The sequence below is a fragment of the Talpa occidentalis genome, unplaced genomic scaffold (genome assembly GCF_014898055.3).
Source record: "Talpa occidentalis isolate TD23 unplaced genomic scaffold, MPIMG_talOcc4v2.1 talOcc4.13, whole genome shotgun sequence".
NCBI lineage: Eukaryota > Metazoa > Chordata > Mammalia > Eulipotyphla > Talpidae > Talpa > Talpa occidentalis.
Genome location: NW_023601322.1, coordinates 95,834,080 through 95,855,395, shown reverse-complemented (window position 1 = coordinate 95,855,395; position 21,316 = coordinate 95,834,080). Strand labels below are relative to the sequence as shown.

General features: G+C 41.6%; 1 long non-coding RNA gene and 1 pseudogene across 1 annotated transcript; one reads left to right on the top strand and one right to left on the bottom strand.

The window, feature by feature from the left end:
- The first annotated feature begins 6,621 nt into the window (after positions 1-6,621).
- Positions 6,622-20,440, top strand: LOC129145680 (uncharacterized). Its single transcript, XR_008551607.1, has 3 exons — positions 6,622-6,699; positions 12,543-12,712; positions 19,142-20,440. It is a non-coding gene; the product is annotated as an uncharacterized LOC129145680 (long non-coding RNA).
- Positions 12,540-12,720, bottom strand: LOC119243866 (U1 spliceosomal RNA; annotated as a pseudogene).
- Positions 20,441-21,316: the final 876 nt, after the last annotated feature.

Here is a 21,316-nt window from a genome sequence, read left to right as displayed (position 1 = left end):
AAAAGCTTTTCAAGAGACTAGTCCTCACATATTAAGAATGAAGAGCAGCCTCTAGTGGCAGGTTAAGGATTTTACACAGTGGTTTTACTGCACTGTTTTGCTCTGACTAGAAAGTACATTTCATCCAGGGAACTCCAGGAAGCCCAGCGCCAAATTTGTTCATTAACTCTAATAATTAAGCATAAATTCACCATTCCTTGAGTATTTTAAATGCTTATATCTTACCTGTAGTCTTCTTTTTATATAAGTAGTTTTCAAAACCACCTCAAAGTCGTTACTGACTGACAGGGGCTATTAACTGAATGGGCCAGTGTCCACATTGGGGTGGGGGGAGGGAGGAGGGGGAAGAGATTTAGTTGTAAGGAATGAAATGACTGACCAAAACCTAAATGAAGATGGATAGCGCAGATGAACGGAAGTCCAGCTCTCAGCCTTTGCCATCTCCTTAAATCAGGAGTGACCAAAAGTAGACACACTCTGAGGAAAAGAGAACCATCTCCACGAGAAACAATGATTTCCTGAACCTCATTTCATTTTTAAGAAGTGGCCTCCTTCTCCAACAGTGCAAGAGAAAAGCCGAGATGGAGCAAATATAAGTTTCCCTGTTTTGCCTCTGTGTTTCTCCTGCCTCTGAACTCCACTCATCCAAACCCTTGATTTCTCAGCACTTCTGAAATTAAAAATGAACGAATCAATAAAAAAGTTCTTCCTGGGCCTCCCTGGTGGCGCAAGGGGTTAAGCACCGCCCTATGAAGTAATCCACAGACTCTGCACCACAAGTTCGATGCCCAGCCGACCAGGGAGATATCCACATGGTGTGGCAGACCTCTCCTGTCTCGCCCGCTGCTCCCCTCAGCAGTGTGTTTCAGTGGATCCACCTGTTCTGCTCCCCGCTCTGTCTCTGGTGAGTCCTCTCATTCCCACATCTCTGGCCTGTACCCCAGCTCTTGTATGCATAAATAAATAAATCTTAAAAAAAAAAAAAAGGTCTTCCTTGTCTATTATCACCGCAAGGACGCTGATAGTACCTTTGGATAAAACGCACAGAATGGGGTGGACTGTTTTCCCCCTTGACCCACAGCCCTCCTGCTCTGGGGCGATCCACATTCATCACGACATACACCCCATCTTCAGGGCGGCCCAGAAAGCTTTCTGCACGCTAGGGGCAGACAATGTCTCACTTTCCACACAGGACAGAGAGTCCAGTTGTTGGGGGGAAGTCACTGAGAACCGTGACCCGCAAGCGGGGACGTGGAGTCACATCGCACATGAGGGAGCCTCCCAAGGCGTCGCCTGCCTGGACTCTGCCGCAGGCCTCACCGTTTGGGGGAAATGTCGAAGGGCGCAGGCTTCGCGCGCCTCCCCGCGGGGTGAACCCCCTTCGCGGACCTCAGGCGCCTCAGGGCCTCGCCTGGCCTGCGGCTGCCTTGGCCCGGGCACCACAGGCGCCACCTGGAACGCGGCGCCGGAGAGAGACGCGGCATGGCCCCCGCCCCCTGAGCCATGCCCCCGCCCCCCCTCTCTCCATCCCCGCCCCCGCTCCCCCATCCCGCCCCCTCACCCCCACCCCGCCCCCTCACCCCCATCCCCGCCCGCCCGCGCGCTCGGGGTGGCGGCCACCATGGGGCGCCAGAGCGCGCCCTCCCCGGGCCCAGGCGCGCGGGGCAGCCGGGACGAAGCTTCAGGCTTCCCGAGGTAAATGGCGCACTGGAGCTTGAGGGGACGAGGGAAGCTCCTGGAAAGGCCTGGCGGTGACGGAAACCCTAATGGGGAGCGACTGGGCCGCCCACTCCACCCAACCTGACTGACTCCCCGCCACGCCCGCCAACCGGAGCCGCCCAGGGGGCGCCCAGGGCGGTGGGGCGGGGCGGCGCGTCCACGCTTGGGGGGGCCCGGGGAACCCCGGGAAGGAACGGCCCTGAGGGAGAGACCGAGGTTGTCCCTGCCCGGACTTAGTCACGACTCTGTGGAAATGTTGCCAGTTGTTCCTTCATTTGAAAAGTTAGAAAGAAAACAGGAGTTTTTTTATGCCTTGACAGGCCCCTGACGCCCTTGAGTTCCTCCTGAAACTGCAAAGAAAAAGCGCGTCCTGAGACAATATTCCCTTCTTTCATGTCATTAATATAATCATTTAATTTTTGAGAGATTCACTGCTAGTCTTTCACAGGTGCTCTCAAATAAATTAATTAGAATATATTTTATTATATTTTACTTATTAAAAAGTCGTGCTCCCTCACAGGAGTGCTGCAAAGATGAATTAATATTTGCTAAGCACTTGGAAGGGGAAAACTACATCAAACTTGATGGAGTTACTCTGTTATTACTGATACAGAAAAACAACTGGGTGGGATTGGTAACCCCTGCCATCTGCTCGGTTAACTGAAATTACATCGCTAAAAGGTTTTGTCTATTCAGGCAAAGTGGTGGAGAACCAAAGTAACCATCCACATCCCCCAGAAAATGAAATTCAGCTTGGAAGGAAAACAAAACCGATTTTGTTTTGTTTTATGCTCTTATTGTTGTCACGTGTAATGTAAATGTGATCACCTGGATAACTTGTCAGGCTGAATTTCTTCTTCCTGTGATTTAAAATGAATTATTTTAAGGCTAGGTCTGCATTCATCAATGGAAGATTATTAAATAATGTGCTTCCTTCCACAGCAGCCCCACTATTTGCTGTCTATTCAGGTATTGTGATAGAATGTAAAGAAAACTTCAAGGACTTTCATATCTTTTTATTTGAATATATTTATAGGCTATCTATGTATGAATTGAATTATATTAGTTGAACAACATTTTTGGCTGCTTAATTTTTCTGCGGTATTGGCATCAAGTCTAGGATTAGATTTCCTATTGAGCTTATTTCCATCGTCACATTCTTTTAATTGTTAGGACAATTGCTTTAAATCCCCCTTTTTACTTTGCTCATGTCAACATGGTCATAGCCGTTCAAATGACATGGTGCCAAATATGCTTCAGAAGTAATCCAAAGAGTTTTAGAAATAAATTATTTTCTCAACACAGGGTTTTTAAGTGTAGTGTTCTAAAATATCCAGCAAACAGTTATAATCAATCATTTTGAAACTTCCCTATTCAAGCACAGAAAACATTAAAATTTAGTATCACAAAAGTAGCCAGACCACTATCATCAACCTCATAGTCATCATCATTTATATCATTTATTAAATTACTCAGAGCAGCAGTGCCAAAAGTGAAGTAATACTGTGAATTCACTAGAGGGAGCAATTCATTTTAGTAAACTTGTATTACTTAGCTCTGTATATTGAGCAGTGCCAGAGTGGAGCTTGACCTTTAACCTCATTCAAGAATAAAAATATGCAAAATCCGGGAGACATCTCAGTGAAGATGTCATGTCTCTCCAAGAGTTGTTTAAAGGTGTCCTCAAAATACCTGAGTAGAAAAAAAAAAAAGAACTTGAAAATATTAGACTAGGTCCAAGCTATAAAACTCAAACTGAACATCTAGCATTTCTATTATATTTTAATTTTCACTTTTTTTTTTAATGTTTAGACAAGAAATTACTGCCTGCTAAAACTGGCACGGCATTGAATCCATTAAAAGTTCAACAGCAATCACAGTAACAATAGCTAGTTTCCAAGTGTCTGGTTTAAATGCAAATAAACTCCAGAGTCAACTGAATAAAGATACTTATTCCAGTTAGCAACATAAGTGACAGATGTTCAGACTTACTCAATTTCTGCTGTACATTTTTATTTTTTAGCTGCTTGTGACTTAACCACCACCGTTCATGTAGATTTGGATCCTATTTGATATATTTAATACTTGAGATTTTAGCCAGAAAATACATAATTAAATAAAAGTTAATATGGGGTTAATATTATTTATAATAATTGTATCAACTTACGATCGCCTGCTAAATTTTAATGTTTACTGATACAGATTTGGCCCTTGAAAACAAAATAAACTTTGAATTATTATTATTTAATTAATGCCAAATGTAGTAATATAAAAGATCCTGAATTTTAAATGGTAGTTTTATGTGTGAAGCAATTAATTCAAAACATATTTAGTGAATTTCTGTGTGGTGGTATACTTTAGGATTTGAAGATCAAATGTAAATAAGATCCAATTTAATGATCCTTTAAAAATAAAAAATTCCCTAGTAATTTAATTACACTAATGTTAAAAAAAAAAGTGTGTGTTGAGAGAACTGCCTCAAACCCTTTCCTGAAAGGAGTAGTATTCCTCCTTTTTCTTATCACTAGAAAATTATAAGGTCTCAGAGTTTAGATAAAAGCTTTAGAGTCTTCCAGTATATGCAACATGTTTAAAATATAAATCATCAATTTTGGCGGCTCCGATTATTTACTACTATTTCTTTGCATGTAGATGGGCCAGATGTTCTCCAAACTGCATTCCCCAAACTCTTTTCCCTAAAGACCTTCTAAAAAATTTCAGTCTGAAAAACTATAAAAGTCTATCAAAGTTTCCATGAAGTTATATTGTTAAATATGAAGATTTAGATCCTTTGTTGCACTGATTAATTTCAACTGTTATATTACAAATTAAAGTATAAATATCAGAGCTACCAAGGAAGAGCCATAATTGAAATAGATTAGGGTTAAGGATTACATAAATTGAGGATGGATTAATTTTCTTTGAAGTCAACACTATAACAATCTCCCTTTAAGAGATGAATTAAATAAAAAGAATATTGAACTTTTGTAAATATTTTATATACTGATAACAATGACATATTTTGGTATTGGCAGATAATTTGTTGAAATGGTTGAAACATAGAAATCTGTTCATTCTGCATTTTAGATTTTATTTTCCTTTTAAATGATATGTTAGCTCCCATTATAGATAGTAAGCACCTAAATAAACTGTACTCCGGCTTTAAAAACATTGTGGTGATATTTTATTAAGCATATGCTATAATGACCTTAAAATAAATGTCAAACATAGTTTGGATTTAGAATTAAAAGACCATTTTAAGAAGGAAGCTAAGTACATTAATTTTTCAATTTCTTAAATATTTAACGTCACACATAAATGGCCATCCAATATGAAGAGTACTCTTATCATTATCAGAAATATACTTTCTTATAAATTTCCTAGTTTCTAAATCCCGAGCATTGCAGATTCTAAATAAACTGAATTTAATCGCAATATATGTTGAAAATGAATGTTCTCCATTTCCTTGACAATTAGGATTACCTCATGTTACCACTGCAAGGAAGACTAATTTATACCTATTTAGAAAGCCTTGGCTCTTGGCCTTTTGTGTATTTACAGTTTATAAATGTAAATCCCAGTGGATCCCAAGGAGGGTGAAGCCTTATAGACTAAGAGCATATTTTGTAAGAAGTAAAAAAAAAAAAAAAAAAGTAGATATTCACCCTTAGTTACAGAGCAAAAGTCTTAAGGACTTTGAACTAGTGTCTAAAAATCCCCATATATTAACTGAGATCTTGGTAGGCAAGTATCCACGTCTGGTTGCTCATGCATTTGCTAACACATTGCCTTGATATTTTTCTACTTAATGTATACTGGTGATATAAAATAAAAACAATGAGGGTAGAAAGATTACTTGGGAGGCTTAGCTTGGAGGAACAATGATAAGAAAAGATCTCAGACATAAAATTTTTCCGAGACAGCAATTTTAGAATGGCCTTTTACATTCTTGGGGAAGAGCTCAGGACATTGAGCCTGTGTTATATCAAAGAAAAATGTTTACTCCAGTCTTAAGGTTGACATTTTAATATACATTATTCTAGTGGAAATATGATTACTGTCTTAATAAATTTTATAAATGGACCTATTTTTAAAATATAATGATCAAGATCTTTATCTTCAAAGCACAATAGATAACAAATCAAGATCTGTATGACATTCATATGTTCTACATAAAGATTAACCCCAATTTATAGATGGAAAAACTGAGAGCAGACTGCTTCATAACTCTAGAGTCAGCTGGGAAAAATATTGATTTTGTTTTCCACGGTTCTGTTTAAAGAAATTGCATTAGACAGAATTATCTTATGCATTAGGTAAATAAGATAAATAGCAGTGTTACAGCCGTATCATTGTTTTTATAATTATAAATATTTTTCTAGCAGTAATTCCTGAGTTATTTTTAAGAGTGAGGACATCAACTTACCTTCTGTGTAGTTTTATTTTTATTATTCAAGAAAAATAATAATTCTCTCTAGAGACACCAAAATTGGGTTACACTGAGAACTCCAAGTTAAGAATCCTCAGATCTTTCCCACACCTTGGTCAACAATTTTCTGACTTTCCTTATCTGATTGACAGCTTCACAGTTATACCAATGGCGCATAGCGGACCCTTTAGATAAAACTGAAACAATAGATGATGAAATGAATACTGGGGAAAAAATGATTCAGGCTTATCTTTGTGCTTTGTGATATGTCAGTTGACTTTAAATCTTGTGAATCATTCTAATCTACAAGATTTGGCTTTAAAATGAGGCCAGAGCTGAATCTGGATCTTCAGAAAATACTTCTATCCCAGTTGTTGGTTTTTTTTAACCTTTAGACCAAAAAAGGAGAATTAAAGCTTTCTTCCTCCTACAGTGGTGTTTCTGCTTTGTTTCTAGCTACCCATGTGATTGAGAAAGAACTATTTGCCTTCCATGGGTCTGCAGAATGTTCATGAAGTCACCTGTGATGAAACATCTACAGGACTTTGGAGGTTTGTGTATAAAGGGAGTTCCCACAAATCTGCTATTTATTGTGGGTTAGTGGATAAATGTAAAACAGATTGGAAAACAATCTTGAAGCTATTCTGCAAAGTGTATCCAACATTCTAGCCCAGGGCTTTCCTTTCCTACTTTTTTTTTTCATGCATACAAGAACTGGGGTGTAGGCCAGAGGGGCAGTGGGATGGCGGTGAGAGGATTCACCAGAGCCAGAGCGGGGAGCAGAACAGGCAGACTGACTGAAATACACTGCTGAGGGGAGCAGCAGGCAAGACAGGAGAGGTCTGCTGTGCCACGTGGGTCACCTCCCTAGCCAGGGATCAAACTGGTGCTGCAGTGGCTGTGGACAGCTTCATAGGTTGCGTCTTAACCCCTTGTGCCACCAGGGAGGCCCTTCCTAGTCTTTTTAAGCTATATGTCTCAAACTATATGCAGTATCTTAAATTGGTGTAAACCTAGAAGCGCAGTTGATATGGAACATTTATTCAATTGGTGCAGTTGAAAAACATAAGATTTTAAGCCGTCATTTCAAACTGTTGCCTCACACTGAAATTGTAGTTCACTGTATTATTTACCTGTTGCCGCATAAAAAAATTATCCCAAAATTCAGTGATTGAAAACAGCAAACATTTGTTATCTTACCCAATTTTTGTGACTCTGACATTTCAAAACAGCTTAGCTGGATGATCCTGACTCAGCGTCTCTTGTGAGGTTACAGTTAAATCTCAGCTGGAACTACATCCCTTGGAAAACTTGCCTGTGGCTGGAGGATCTGCTTCTAAGATGGCTCACTTAGAGCAATAGAGACAGGATGTCAAGTTCATGCTGTCTCCATTCTTCCACATGGACCTCTCCTTAGAACTTCTTTGTCCTCCTGTCATGTCATTATATGTAACTTACCCCAGAGAGAATGATCCAAGAGAAAGAATGCAGAAGCTACAATACCTTTTTTGTCCTAGTCTTGGAAGCCACTCATTGTCATTTCCACATTATTGATTACACAGGAGGCCCTATCCAGTGTCGGAGGGAAATAAACAGGGCATGAATACCAGGAGGCAAGAATTATTTGGGGGTCCTCCCTGGTGGTGCAGGGGTAAGGTGTCAGCGCTGTCAAGCTATCACCAGCCACTGCAGCCTGAGTTCTATCCCCAGCCAGGGAGCTAAACCACATGGCATAGCAGACCTCTCTTGTCTCGCCCACTGCTCCCCTCAGCAGTGTATTTCAGTAGAACTGACTGTTTTGCTCCCTACTCTGTCTCTGGTGAATCCTCTCACCACCCACCCACCCCACACCTCTGGCCTACACCCCAATTCTTGTATGCATAAATAAATAAAATAAATCTTGGGGCCTCCCCGGTGGCACAGCAGTTGAGCTCTGGGTTGCGAAGCTGCCAGCAGCCTCTGCAGCGCCGGTTCAATCCCCGGCTGCTCCCCGGCCACCAGAGGAGGGTCCCACATGGCGCGCAGACCTCTCCTGCCTCCTGCTGCTCCCCTCAGCAGTGTGCTTCGGTCCTTCTGTCTGCTCTACTCCCCGCTCTGGCTCTGGTGAATTCTCTCACCCTCCTGCACTTCTGACTGTACCCAGTGCTTGTATAAATAAATGAATAATAAATTAATTAATAAAAATCTTTAAAAATAAATAAATAAAATCATTTTTAAAAAAAGAATTATTTGGGGACCATGTTGGAGATTAGCACTAGAATCCATCCTTGATCTCCCAGGGACTACCCTCCCTCCCACATTTAAAGTAAACTCACAGCTTCTCAAAGCCTCCAAAAGTCCATCCCATAACAGTGTCATCTCAAGTCTGCAATCTTGTCATCTCAACCAGGCCCAGATGTGGAGGAGACATTTTGGTTACCTCCCCCACATAAACACAATCAACTTACAATGGTAGGGTAGGAATAGAATAACCATTATATTGCTTTTTAAAGGATCCATAACTATTCTGTAATACAGCTAGGCAAGTTATTTGATTAGAACCCTTCCTGCTGTTTCCTAGAAATGATTTTCCATGACTGTTGGCTCTGACCTTTAGGCTCTTGGTTTGCTGAGTCAACCTTTCCATAAAAGGTGACTTAGTTTGTAGCTGTGTATTTTTCTTAGTCTGGATCTTACCTGTCTAAGCGTGGAGGTCCAAAGGTCTCTTTCCCTTTTGTTCTACCTCTGTTCCTTTCTGTCCCACAGGCTGATGTTTCTAGCAATTAAATATTTCTAAAAACTTTGTGAGTCTCCTATGAATATTTCTAAGGTTTTTCCCAATACACAAAAACCACCCCTGTACAACTTAGATCTTTCTAAGATGTTAGCAGACTATCTTATCACCTACCCTCAGCTTCATTTATGTACATCTTTTGTCTGGCTGTGCTTGGATTTGATCTTTGCCCAGAAGCTATTTCTTTGTCTTAGCATTATTTCCCCTCTTAAGAGAGTCGCCATTTTCTAGGTCATCAAGTGTTGGTTTCTTTTGGTTTAATAATTCTTCCTTTAGTTTATCTCCCCCCACCTCAAATTTTACTGTAAACAGCAAGAAGAAACCAAGCAGCACTTTCAACACTCACTAAAACACCCTTAACCAGACCTTCTATCGTCAGGTTTATTTCCAGTTCCCACACTGCTGTGGGTGACAGTGTTGTTCAATTTCTGTCACTATATTAAAACTCTCTTCCTTCTCTCCAGTTTCCAGCAGTGTTTCTCTCACCAGCAGCCTCCTCACAGGCCTTCAGGCTAATAATAAAAGTCTGTTCGAGACATTCTCAGCTTCCATTAGCACACTCTTCAGTGTCCTTTCAGTTTCTGCCACTACCTAATTCCAGTGCCTCTCCCCACATTTTTAGGATTTGTTATGGTAGCAACCCACTCCAGATTTAGTGTCTATTATGTGTTACAAATTACCGCAAAATGTAGTGATTCAAAACAACAGTAGACATTTATTATCTTCGTTTCTGTGAAGAAGCAGGAGTTTGGGAGCAGTTTAGCCAAGGGTTCCTTGTTCAGGTATTTCATGAAGTTGCATTCAAGACAGTGGCTGAGGTTGTAGACATTGGAAAGTTTGACTAGAGCTTTGGGTTCTGCTTCAGAAACATTCATATTGGCTGTTTGCTGTGTCTCAATTCCTTACCACTTTGGTCTCTTGAAAGGGCTGCCTGTATGTCCTCATGCCTCATGCTACTTCCCCACCATGATCTAAAAGAGAACCAGGTAGAGACAGTCAGCTATTTTATGCCATAGCCCTGGAAGCCACAAATCATTATTTCCCACAATATCCAATTAGCTACAGAGCTTTATGCCCTTTGGCATTAACTCTGTATTTTTTTAACAAAAATTACCCCATATCAAGGCTGTAAAAACAACTAAAATTAGCCACATCTATCATTGTAGTTTTAATTCTGTATTCTGGACTATTCAGATCTCTTTGAATCTAATTCTGTCATGTCAGCAATACTCCCTACTGTGAACTATTAAGTATGCTAAGTTATGGAATTTTAAACATTGCTAAACATGTGTGTGTGGGGGGGGTCTATTTATACTTTAAAAAAAATATTTATTTATTTATACAAGCACTGGGGTACAGGCCAGATGCACGGGAGGGTGAGAGGATTCACTAGAGCCAGAGTGGGGAACAGAACAGGCAGACTGACGAAACACACTGCTGAGGGGAGCAGCGGGCATGGCAGGAGAGGTCTGTCGCGCCATGTGGGACCCTCAGCAAGGGCTGAGGACTGAACCGGCACTGCAGAGGCTGCAGGCAGCCTTGCAGCAGCCCAGCGCTCAACCGCTGCGCCACTAGGGGAGGCCCAAGAGGGGATGCTTCTTTAATCTCCCTCAATCCACTCAACATGGCACAACTTTTGATAAGGAAGAAATTGGGCAATCTATTAAAATTTAGGGACCATCTCCAGTCAATGCCTTAATTCATATTAGGGCATCTAATCATGTGGATTTTCTGATCCAGTACAAATACATGAAAATGGTTGGGCAGACTGTTGGCTGCCTTACAGACCATAATAAGTTGTCATCAGCCTGACCTCTCAGTAATGTCAGTCCTGGTTGAACATGCCAGTTGGTGAATTCTCTACCAGGAACATCTGGACTTCTGATGTTGGAACTGCAAAAATATATTTCTCAGGATGTGCCTTGCCACCATTCTCTTTCTTATTCACCTAACTTCAGAAAATTCCTCTTCAAATGAAAAGTGTTTCTCTGTTTCTGCTAATGGCCTCATTAATCAGTTATATAAACTCAAGATCTTGGTGTTTTTGTGAGTTTGTCCTTTCCCTAAACTCTATCATTCAGTGTAATTGTTTGGCTATCCTTCTCCAGTCTGTCTCCTTCCTTACTCTGATACCCCAGTTTAAACCTTGTTGTCTGCTCTTGTAGCAGTTCTGTCACACATCCTTGCCACACCAACATACTAAAGCACAGCATCTATCCATTCATTATTATCCTCAAAAACCTCACTCCCATCAGCTCAGTGCCTACACAGTGAACCCCAAACTTTTTTTAAATATTTATTTATTTTTATACAAGAGCTGGGGTATAGGCCAGATGTGTGGGAGGGTGAGAGGATTCACCGGAAACAGAGTGGAGAACAGAACAGGCAGACTGATGAAATATATTGCTGAGGGGAGCAGCAGGCGAGACAGGAGAGGTCTGCTGCACCATGTGGGTCAGCTCCCTGGCCAGAGATGGATCTCAGGTCATGTGAGTGATAGTGCTGAGACTTAACCCCTAGGCCACCAGGGAGGCCCTACCAACCCCATGTTTGAATTCAGCATTAGCAGTTGCTAGCTGGATGATCTTGAACAAATTAATCTCTTGGCTCCTCAGTTTCCTCATGTGTAAAGTAGACCTTTCACTTGATCTTAGCCAAAAGGCCGAGAAGCGATATGTAAAGTAGACCTTTCAGTGCCCATTTCTTAAGTTTGTTGTCATCACTGAGGAAGGTGTTAGGTATAAGACACATACTAATAGGTGATCATTATCTCCGTCTTCACTATTGTTTCTAGCATGCAGTGTTGCAATTGTGTTAGATAACTTTTTGTTAAATGGATTTTTTAATAATCAGAAACATATGAATTATATTTTGAATACATATGTACATCTAATAATTTAAAAACACTGGAGGGGCATAGAAGACAGGATTAAAAATGTAAATGCAAAGCAGGGAGTCAAGAAATTACTTTTTTTCGAGTGAGCGAGAAAAAAATAATTTTTGAAACAGGCACAGACTTAAATCTATAGAATACACTTTATTTAATTTATTTATTAATTTATTTATTCACTTCTAAATTTACATGTGAAAATATATAAATTATATTTTATATAATTTATATATTTTATATAGTTTATATTTTATTTTATATAATTTTATATTATATATATTTTTTTATATAATTTATTTTAAATAAATTATATTTCAGCCACTGTGGACTTTTCTTCAGAAGAGAGCTCTAAGCTATTTTAAACATTCCCCCCAGGGAAGGCCAAGGGGAAAAATAAAACATATGAGAAGTTCCTGGGCAAACACTATTGTTAACTTTCAAAGTAATAATCAAGCGTGAAATTAATATCTTGAACACCATGACTCTTCCAAACATAAGTCTGTTTATGTAGATTTGGGTGACTTATTTTGGGCCAGATGTCTAGATGACACAAACATATATGAATAAAGCCAGAATTGTACGATAAATCACACTATTTAGTTAAAGTTTGATTTGGACTTTTTGTTCATTTTTTATAATCTTCTTTTTGTTCATTTTTTATAATCTTCTTGAAATGTTTTGGAGAAAAAGCCATTCAAAGAATAATACTGAAAACTGTTTTTATTTTCCAGAGGAGAGTGTGAACATAGCCCCCCCACTACCACAAATGATGCTGTCGTATTTCCCATATTTGGGAAGATCCCACATTTGGGGGAAATCACCGGGGTCAGCACATCTGGAGTGCAATGGATGAGCCAGCCCTGGAAAACCCACCTTTGTGATCATGGTTCTCCCCCACCAGGTAAGTATCTGAAGTTGTATTTGTATTTAAAATCTTTCACCTTTCTTAGATTAACCTTTTATTATAGTGGCAAAAGAGACATCCAAGTGGTGGTTAAACGCAAAAGAGGTACAGGAAGGGGTGCAGAATAGGTCTTTGCTCATAACTTTCAAATTTTATAAAGACTGCTACTTAACATCTTTTATCTTAAAGGTATTAGCTCATCTGTAATTAGGAACAGTCTGAAAATCTACTTTCTTAGACTAATGCAGAACAGATGTTTGTGAAAGTGCCTGGAATATAATAGAACTTCAATAAATATTATTGTGTTGGCATAAAAAAATGTAAACAGGGATATGTGTGTGTGTGTGTGTGTGTGTGTGTGTGTGTGTGTGAATGTGAGTGTGTGGACACAGATCTCCTCCCCCACCACCTTCATACTTCTCAGGTGGTGCTAGCAGAGGACCACTGGCAGGTGACATTTTATAGTTACACCTGACCCCCTTAGGATCCCAAAAGTCTATCTCAAATCGTGGTTCCAAATATATACCTCCTTCTGATGCCCCCAGGAAAGAAGACTCTTTCTTGGGCCAGGGAAGGGGGCATTGTCTTTGAGTTGCAAGTAACAGAAACACTGTTTGAACTACCTTGGGGAAACCAGGAAATAAAGTGACCTACGTATGGAAATCCTGGAGAGGGAATAGAGTTAACTAAGCCTAAGGGTCAGAGGGACAGGGAGCAGTCCAGGACTCTCCCCCGGTCCAGCTCTCATCTGCTTCTCTCTGAGTTGGCTTTCTGTGTTACTGGAAATGCCACCACCTGCCCTGGAGAACCCCACTTTTGCCATCTCATTTCTTCATCATGACAAGGACGCCTCTGACTCCCGTTTGCATGTTCCCACGGAGCGACCCAAGAGCCAGCCCAGGCACATGCCTGCTCTTGTGAACAGAGACCAGATCCATAATGGGCAGTCTCCACTGGACAGTGTAGCTGGAGTAGAGATGAGTAGGTTGTCCTGCAAGGGGGACATTTCTGTTTCCAGAAGGAGAGTGGTACTAGACAGACAAAAGAAGTATTCCGAAAATTATGCTTTAGGGCCTCCCTGGTGGTGCAAGGGGTTAAACACAGCACCGTGAAGCTATCCGCAGGCTCTGCAGATTTCAATACCCGTTCAGGGAGGTGGCCCACATGGCGCAGCAGACCTCTCCTGTCTCACCCGCTGCACCCCTCAGCAGTGAATTTCAGTCAGTCTGCCTGTTCTGTTCCCCATTCTGGGGAATCCTCTCACCCCCAGCACCTCTGCCTGTACCCCAATTCTTGTATGCATAAATAAAATAAATCTTTTTTTAAAATTATGCTTTAAAAGAATCAGTATTGGATTTATTCAATATGAAACAAAAAAATCTTTTTCAGTTGCTCATTATTTTTGATAAATGTCTTTCTCTGGCACTTAGTGTTGCTCACATAGATCCTCATCTTAGGGCTTTATTTTCACGGCATCACTCAGTCCTAGCCTTTCCTCTCCTTCAAATCCATGCTTCAGCTTCATATCCTCAGACGTTTGGCAAAATTCGTTCAACCTAATACATTTGTTTAGCTCTCTTTTCCCCCAAATGCTATGAATGTGGCAGCAAAATAGAAAAGAGATCAGAATTAACCCATATGTGCAAAGAAGGAGAGAAAAAAGAAAAGCTGAACGGTGACAAGACTTTTATAAGATAGGAAGTAGTTATACAGGGTATAACAATAGTTGACTGTTGCAATGGAACAGACTCCTCCAAAACTTAGCATCTTAACTTGATAACTACATATTACCTCATGCAGTTTTGAGGGTCAGGGATCTGGGGGAATGCCTTGGATTGCAGTGAAGTTGCCACCCAGGGCTGCAGTCCTTTGAAGAGCCAGCAAGCCCATTTCCAAACTCACTCCTGTGGTTCTCAGCAGGAGGCTTTCACTCCTCTCTGTGAAGCTGCTGGTGAAATGCTAACTAAGGCAGCGGGAACAAATAACACGCTAGAGAAGCTAGCAGACACTGCCTTAAATAAGTAATTAGTGTGACATCACCAAATATTGTCTAACTGGATATTATGTGCCGAAGAACACAGCTTCACAAATGTGATTTTCTTGAATATTGCAGAGTATGCATAATCTAACCACATGAAGGTATTATATTATACACAGACTGATAAGTGGCCTCTAATCCAGCAGCATGAGGTTCATGGGCAGCGTGCGATGTGCTTTAATATGACTATGGAAGCACACAGGAGGGGCACATTGACCTCTGCCAATGCCAAAATGTCAGAGAGACCTTTTCCAGAGTATATCTAAGGTGAGACCTAGAGATCGCCTCTACACGGGAGAATGTGGGTGGGAGAGGCAAGAAAAAAGGGAGCAGGTCATAGTGTGCAAGACCAAGGAAAAGTCACTTGATCATACACCAACTGGACTCTGTGTGTGTGTGTGTGTGTGTGTTCCTTATATCAAAAATGTTGCTTTCAAAATATCTAGCGAAGTTCTGTCTACTGCTTTAGGCTAAGAAATGTGCCTGGAAATACATGTGAACAATGAGAACAACTTGACATTTGGTTGACTTGGTCTACATCATCATTATTTTTTTAAAATACTCTACCTCGTTAATAGGGATTAATGTTCTTGTAGCATTTTTAATATGTTTTGCTTTTATGAATGGCATTTTCTCATCAGGTCAACAGAAACTGACACAGAAGCCTTGCAATTCTTTACCATGGCAGTTTGTTTAGGGGCTGGGAGGACAGACGTTGTCAGATTGTACACCCAATTCACCCACATTAGCCAAGAAGTCTGAAGCCATTTACTTCTGAGAGTTAGTTTTCTCATCTCCCAAATAAGGAAATAATAGTATCTGCTTTATAGGGTTGTTGTGAGAACTGAGAAGATAGCATGTGGAAAGCACTTAGTACAGTGCTTGGCTTTTACAAAGTATTCACTAAGTGGTCTTTGGCACAAGTGATAACTATATTTAGAAAAGATTATACATAAAATGATGTCAAAACCTAATAGTACAACTAGAACTACAGGATTGTGAAAGTAACATGAGCCCATAGATTTATGAGTGTGGAGATAATTTTTGTTTGTTTTTTGGAGAGAAGAAATGGGGTGTAGGCCAGAGGTGCAGGGGGTGAGAGGATTCCTCAGAGACAGAGTGGGGAGCAGAACAGGTGGATCTACTGAAATACACTGCTGAGGGGAGCAGCAGGGAGACAGGAGAGGTCTGCTGTACCCTGTGGGTCAGCTCCCTAGCTGGGGATGGAACTCAGGCCATAGCAGTGATAGCACTGATATTTAACCCTTCATCCACCAGGGAGGCCCAGGAAATCTTTTTTTTTAGATGCTAATTCTAGTGTTCAAGCCAGTCAAAGACAGTTTGCTTACTCTATCATATTATTTAAGTTCCTAGTCATCCACCCCCTTGATATTTTAAATCTCCGGCTATCTAATCTTCCCTGGAGTGCCTTCTAAGCAACCACAAGTCCAGGACCAGTGATTCTGCAGCAGAGACTGGGGTCTGAGGAAACCCTATAAACTACAGCAGACTCTGCACTCCCGCCCACTTCACTCCCTACATTTATTTGTTTGTTCATATATGTATTTGCTTGCTTTATTCAGCATAATATGGCAAACATTTTTTCTAGTATATAATGGAATTATTAAATGTTTCATAATTGTCTTATCAAAGGCAATTCTACTCTTCCCATCATTACTCATGACAGGTGCTATTGTTTATGGTAGCAGCTGGAAAGTGGGAGTGGATGGGGTGAGTGAGCTAAGCAATATTTTGCTGCCAATAAAATTAATCAAAAATAGGCTTACTGGGCAATGATTAGCTGCAATCAGAATGCAGTTTGTTTGGCCTATGACTTTAGTCAAAGTTTGGATTAATTGGATTGGATTGGATTAATACTTTTGTGTTGTTTTGGGAGTTGACTAACACCTTTAGCCTATCAAGTTTCCTTGTCTTTCACTATAAAAATGAAAAAAACAACTTTGTCCATAGTATATTTTGATACACTGTGTTTTATTGTATATTATAAAATGTGAACTTGTTAAAAGTATGAAATAATTGTGAGGAATGAAGCCAATACTCTCTTAACATGAGTGATCCAGGTCCTGACTATTGTAAGCTGAAAGCTCCAGCCATGTCTCTGCCTGCCCCACACCCCGATACACACACACACATCATCATCATCATCATCATCATCATTATCATCTTTCTGCTTACTCACCACATACATTCTGTAGGCAATGTGTTTTTTTTTTAAAGATTTATTTATGCATACTAGAGCTGGGGTGCAGGCCAGAGATGCAGGGGGTGAGAGGATTCACCAGAGACAGAGTAGGGACCAGAACAGGCAGATTGACTGAAATACACTGCTGAGGGGAGCAGTGGGCGAGTCAGGAGAGGTCCGCTGTGCCATGTGGGTAGCTCCCTGGCCATGGATCGAACTGGTACTGCAGTGGCTGCAGATGGCTTCATGTTGCTGCATCTTAACCCCTCGCGCCACAAGGGAGGCCCGGCAATGTGTTTTTAAAGTCTTTATTTTAGTAGAGGAATATTAAAAAATACAGAAATTTGTCCACTACTTTATGAACCCTGATCATCACCTTAAAGATGATGAATGCTGTGATGAATTGTCACCCTAAAAATGCTGTGACATAGGAAAAGGTGAGGATAAAAAAGAGTAGGATGAGATTTCTGCTCTGCAGTTCTTTTACATGTTTCATTTGTTGAGAAAAAGATTAGAAATTGATAAACTCATGCCATTTGCAGCAACTTGGATGGAGCTAGAAGGGATTATACTCAGTGAAATAAGCCAGAAGGAAAAATAAAAATATTGGATGGTTTCACTTATAGCAGGAATACAGGGGAGCCAAATAAGACATCAGTGTAAAAAAATAATAACAGTACAAAACACAACAAAGCAAAAACAGACAATTATAAACCAGAGACATCCTGCAGGGGAGGAGGGAGAGGGATCAGAGGGAGGGAGGGAGGAGCACAGGAGACTGAGGTGATGGTGCACGGGTGCACTGGGGAAGGAAACTCTGTGGGGACTACACCTGAGGGGGTGAGGGGGAGTAAATATAGTTTAAAAATGAACAACGATGGGGGCCTCCCCGGTGGCTCAGCGGTTGAGCGCTGGGTTGCAAAGCTGCCCGCAGCCTCTGCAGCGCCAGTTCGATCCTCGGCTGCTCCCAGGCCACTGGAGGAGGGTCCCACATGGTGCACAGACCTCTCCTGCTGCCCACTGCTCCTCTCAGCAGTGTACCTCGGTCCCTCTGCCTGCTCTGCTCCCCGCTCTGGCTCTGGTGAATTCTCTCACCCTCCCGCACTTCTGACTGTACCCAGTGCTTGTATAAATAAATAAATAAATAAATAAATAAAATAAATCTTAAAAAAAAAAAGAACACCGATGTAAAAAAATTTAAAAAAATATTAGAAATTAATTACAATTAGTCTGAGATTTAACTCATGTCAATCAAATTGATTTTAATGTCTTTGAACTTTGATTTTTGTGAAGAAAGGTTTTAATTATACTATTTGATCAATAGACATTTATTGAATATCCACTATATTTGTAATACTGTACCAGGTTCCCACAGAACGCTTAAAAGAAAATGACCCTAAAAATCTTAACTCATATTAAAACATCCCACATGAGAAGTGACTAAAGAGTATTATGCTCAAAAGGTAATTTTATGTTTGGAACAATGAGTGCCCAGAAGTGAAATTTAAACAGTAAAAGAGGAGTTGTGAGATTTAAAATCACCCCTATGAGAGATGTTGGAAGAAGTTAGAAGAGCAGAAATGAAAAGAGAGTGGAAATAGGGCACCTTTTCCAGGGAAGGAGATGTCTTTCTGCCAGGTTCTAATCTGAAAGCATTGCAGGACCCCAAGGAAGGGTTTTCCCAACCATACAAGGAAGATGCATGGCCACAAAATACACTGTTGAGCCATAAAATACCCTGTGACCATGGGCTGTAGAACTAGGAAAATCAACCTTTGTATGGAAAGATGCAGAAAGACCTCACACTGGCACATAAACTGCACAGGAAGGTGTTTTCTGGGGGCACACACTTTTGGCAATGGAAGTCTACCGGTGGTAGTTTCAGGTGGAAGAAGAACTTTCAAGTTGAGAACAGTGAACTGAAGTGAGATTTAGCCGTGGGAGCTTATACCCCAATCTTTGTACTTAGGGGTGTGAGAAAGTGACTATAGTGTTCTGGGTGTGTGTGTGTTTGGGGGGGTACTTCCCAGTGTACCCAGAGTCAATGGGCTTTATTACAGAACAAGTGCTGTCGTTCAGTTGCCCTGACCAGACACGTTCCAATATTGGTGCTTTGCTTGTTGGCCCTGGCACCTTAATTTTTTCGTAAAAGCATTTCCTATTTGTGCATACAAATGTTTTACAGGCCGACTCTGATTGGATAGGACGACTTTCATATCTGGAAAAGTAAACACTAAGAAAAAAAAAATCTGAAGCCTTAATTCAAAAGAAGGGGGAGGCCGAGCTGAGGATAATCCAGGAACATCCAGGATTTGGGAGGAGCCTACCGAAGTGAAGAAGACAAAAATAAAAGGAGGAAGTGAGGCGGCAGGAAGTAAAAGGTAAAGGAAGGGGATGTGGAGAGGCGCCTGATTCTCTCCCGAGCATGCGTGAAGTTGTGCCGGTAGCTTGTCCTGGCCCCTGTTCTCTGGCAAGGCATGCCCGGTGAATGCAGAGTCCAACAGAGACGTGGGGTCGCCAGGCTGTTTCCTTCTTCATCTCCATGGTGGCACCACACCCAGATTCCTTTCTTGTCAAACTTGTTTCCAGTCACCAAGTCCTCTAGTCTACGACCTCTTGGTCAAACCGTCTGTTACCCAGGACACAAATAGATCGAGGGTGTCAGATGACGTGGTAGTTCGGTGGAGAGAAGACAGTTGGAGCGGACCCTGCCTTGCCTGCAGGCTCCTCCTTGCCCCCACCTCCTGCACCTTTAAAAGTAACTCCTCTTTTGCCGCCTTTGTCTGTCTGAATCCCTTAAGTCACTGGGGGCCCATGGGTGTGACTCATACTTCTTTTTATCTCTGTGCTTTGGCGTTTTCATGCTCTCTTGGGAGCTGACTGGTAGAACATTTGCGTCAGTTCTACTTTTCAGGGGGATGGGGGCCACAAAATTGGGTGACGCCCCAACTTGAACTGTATTGCTCTATAGGAATGACATGAATACTGTGTGTCCTGTGTCATTCTGTCTTGTGACACTACATGAAGTGGTGAGCATCCTGTGACCACATCTGGAACTCAAAGCCACTTCTCCTGGAACCCATTAATGTCCACTAATACGCTTACACAGTCCTCGCCACATGCCTGATGCCTGCTCAGTCTCTGCAAACCTTGTTCCCCAGATGGTATCCTCTGCCCCCTGGCAAAAATTGCCAGGGTCACTCCACAAGCTGTGAACACACCAAAGGAAAGGAGTGCCATGTGAAGGAGCTAAGACCTGTTCCTGAGTGACAGAATGATGCAGCCCCACCACCCCACCCATGCACACCACAGTCACTTTCTCACAGCCCTAAGTACAAAGATTGGGGTATAAGCACCCAGTGAAAAACTCCTTTGCTTCCTTGAACAGGTCAGAATGGGATCCAAACGGGGGTTACCTTTCAAAAAAATATTTACTGAGAGATTATTATGGGTCAGGCATTGCATTTTGAATAAAGCGACTGTTTTGCACAAGAATCAAACTATCATAAGAGGCACAAGAATTATTCTGCAAGTTGGTTGGCAATTCCAAAAGCTCTAGGTAACATCACATTTTTGTCTCGCTTGCATCTACTTTATCTCTTTTCTTGAATTGGGGAGAGGGAACGAGGGAGGTTAGACAGGAAAGAGACAAATACACAAAAAGAATTCTCTTCCCATTCTGGGATGTGCTGAGCACCAGGAGTTGCTGAAGTTTCCAGGTGGGGGCACAAGAACTCAGGAGGTGGCTGTCTTGAATTCTTTCTCCATATGCTCTGTGTATTTGGCCTAGCACAGAAGTCAGTGCCTAAGTACCATTGTGACTTTCTGAGGCGCCCAATGAAACTTGGTGGAGGATTATTGTGGGCGCTGGTGGTGGGCATGGTGTGAAAACATACATTTGTAGAGGCTTGAACCTGTAACCCCTAAAACAAATACAAGGATGTAAACCAGCTCTACTTCAGTAAACATAAATGGAGAAGGGGGAAAAAAGAAGCAAGTAGGTCAGCGTTAGAAATGGTAGGGCCCTTGGCAAGTGAAGTGTGGGGCTTTCAGGTGACCCAGGCCCCGTGGACAGGTGCTTTGTGTGACCCCAGGCCTGGTGGGCCTGAGTTTCGTGGCCTCCTGCTCCAGCCGCCTACCCAGCATCCCCGGGCTGTCGGGGGACCAGAATCCACTGCTCAGCTTGGATTTTTGGCCCTGTGGGCAGCATCTCAATGGCAGTTGCTCCCCCTGACTTTTGTGAGAGGCAAGCAGTTCCAGACTTCTTTGTGTTCCTCGCGTGAGACAGGGGGAAGGAAAATCGTGTTTTAGAAATATAACCTCAAGTCACTGAAGGGAAAAGGCTGGTACAATAACTCCA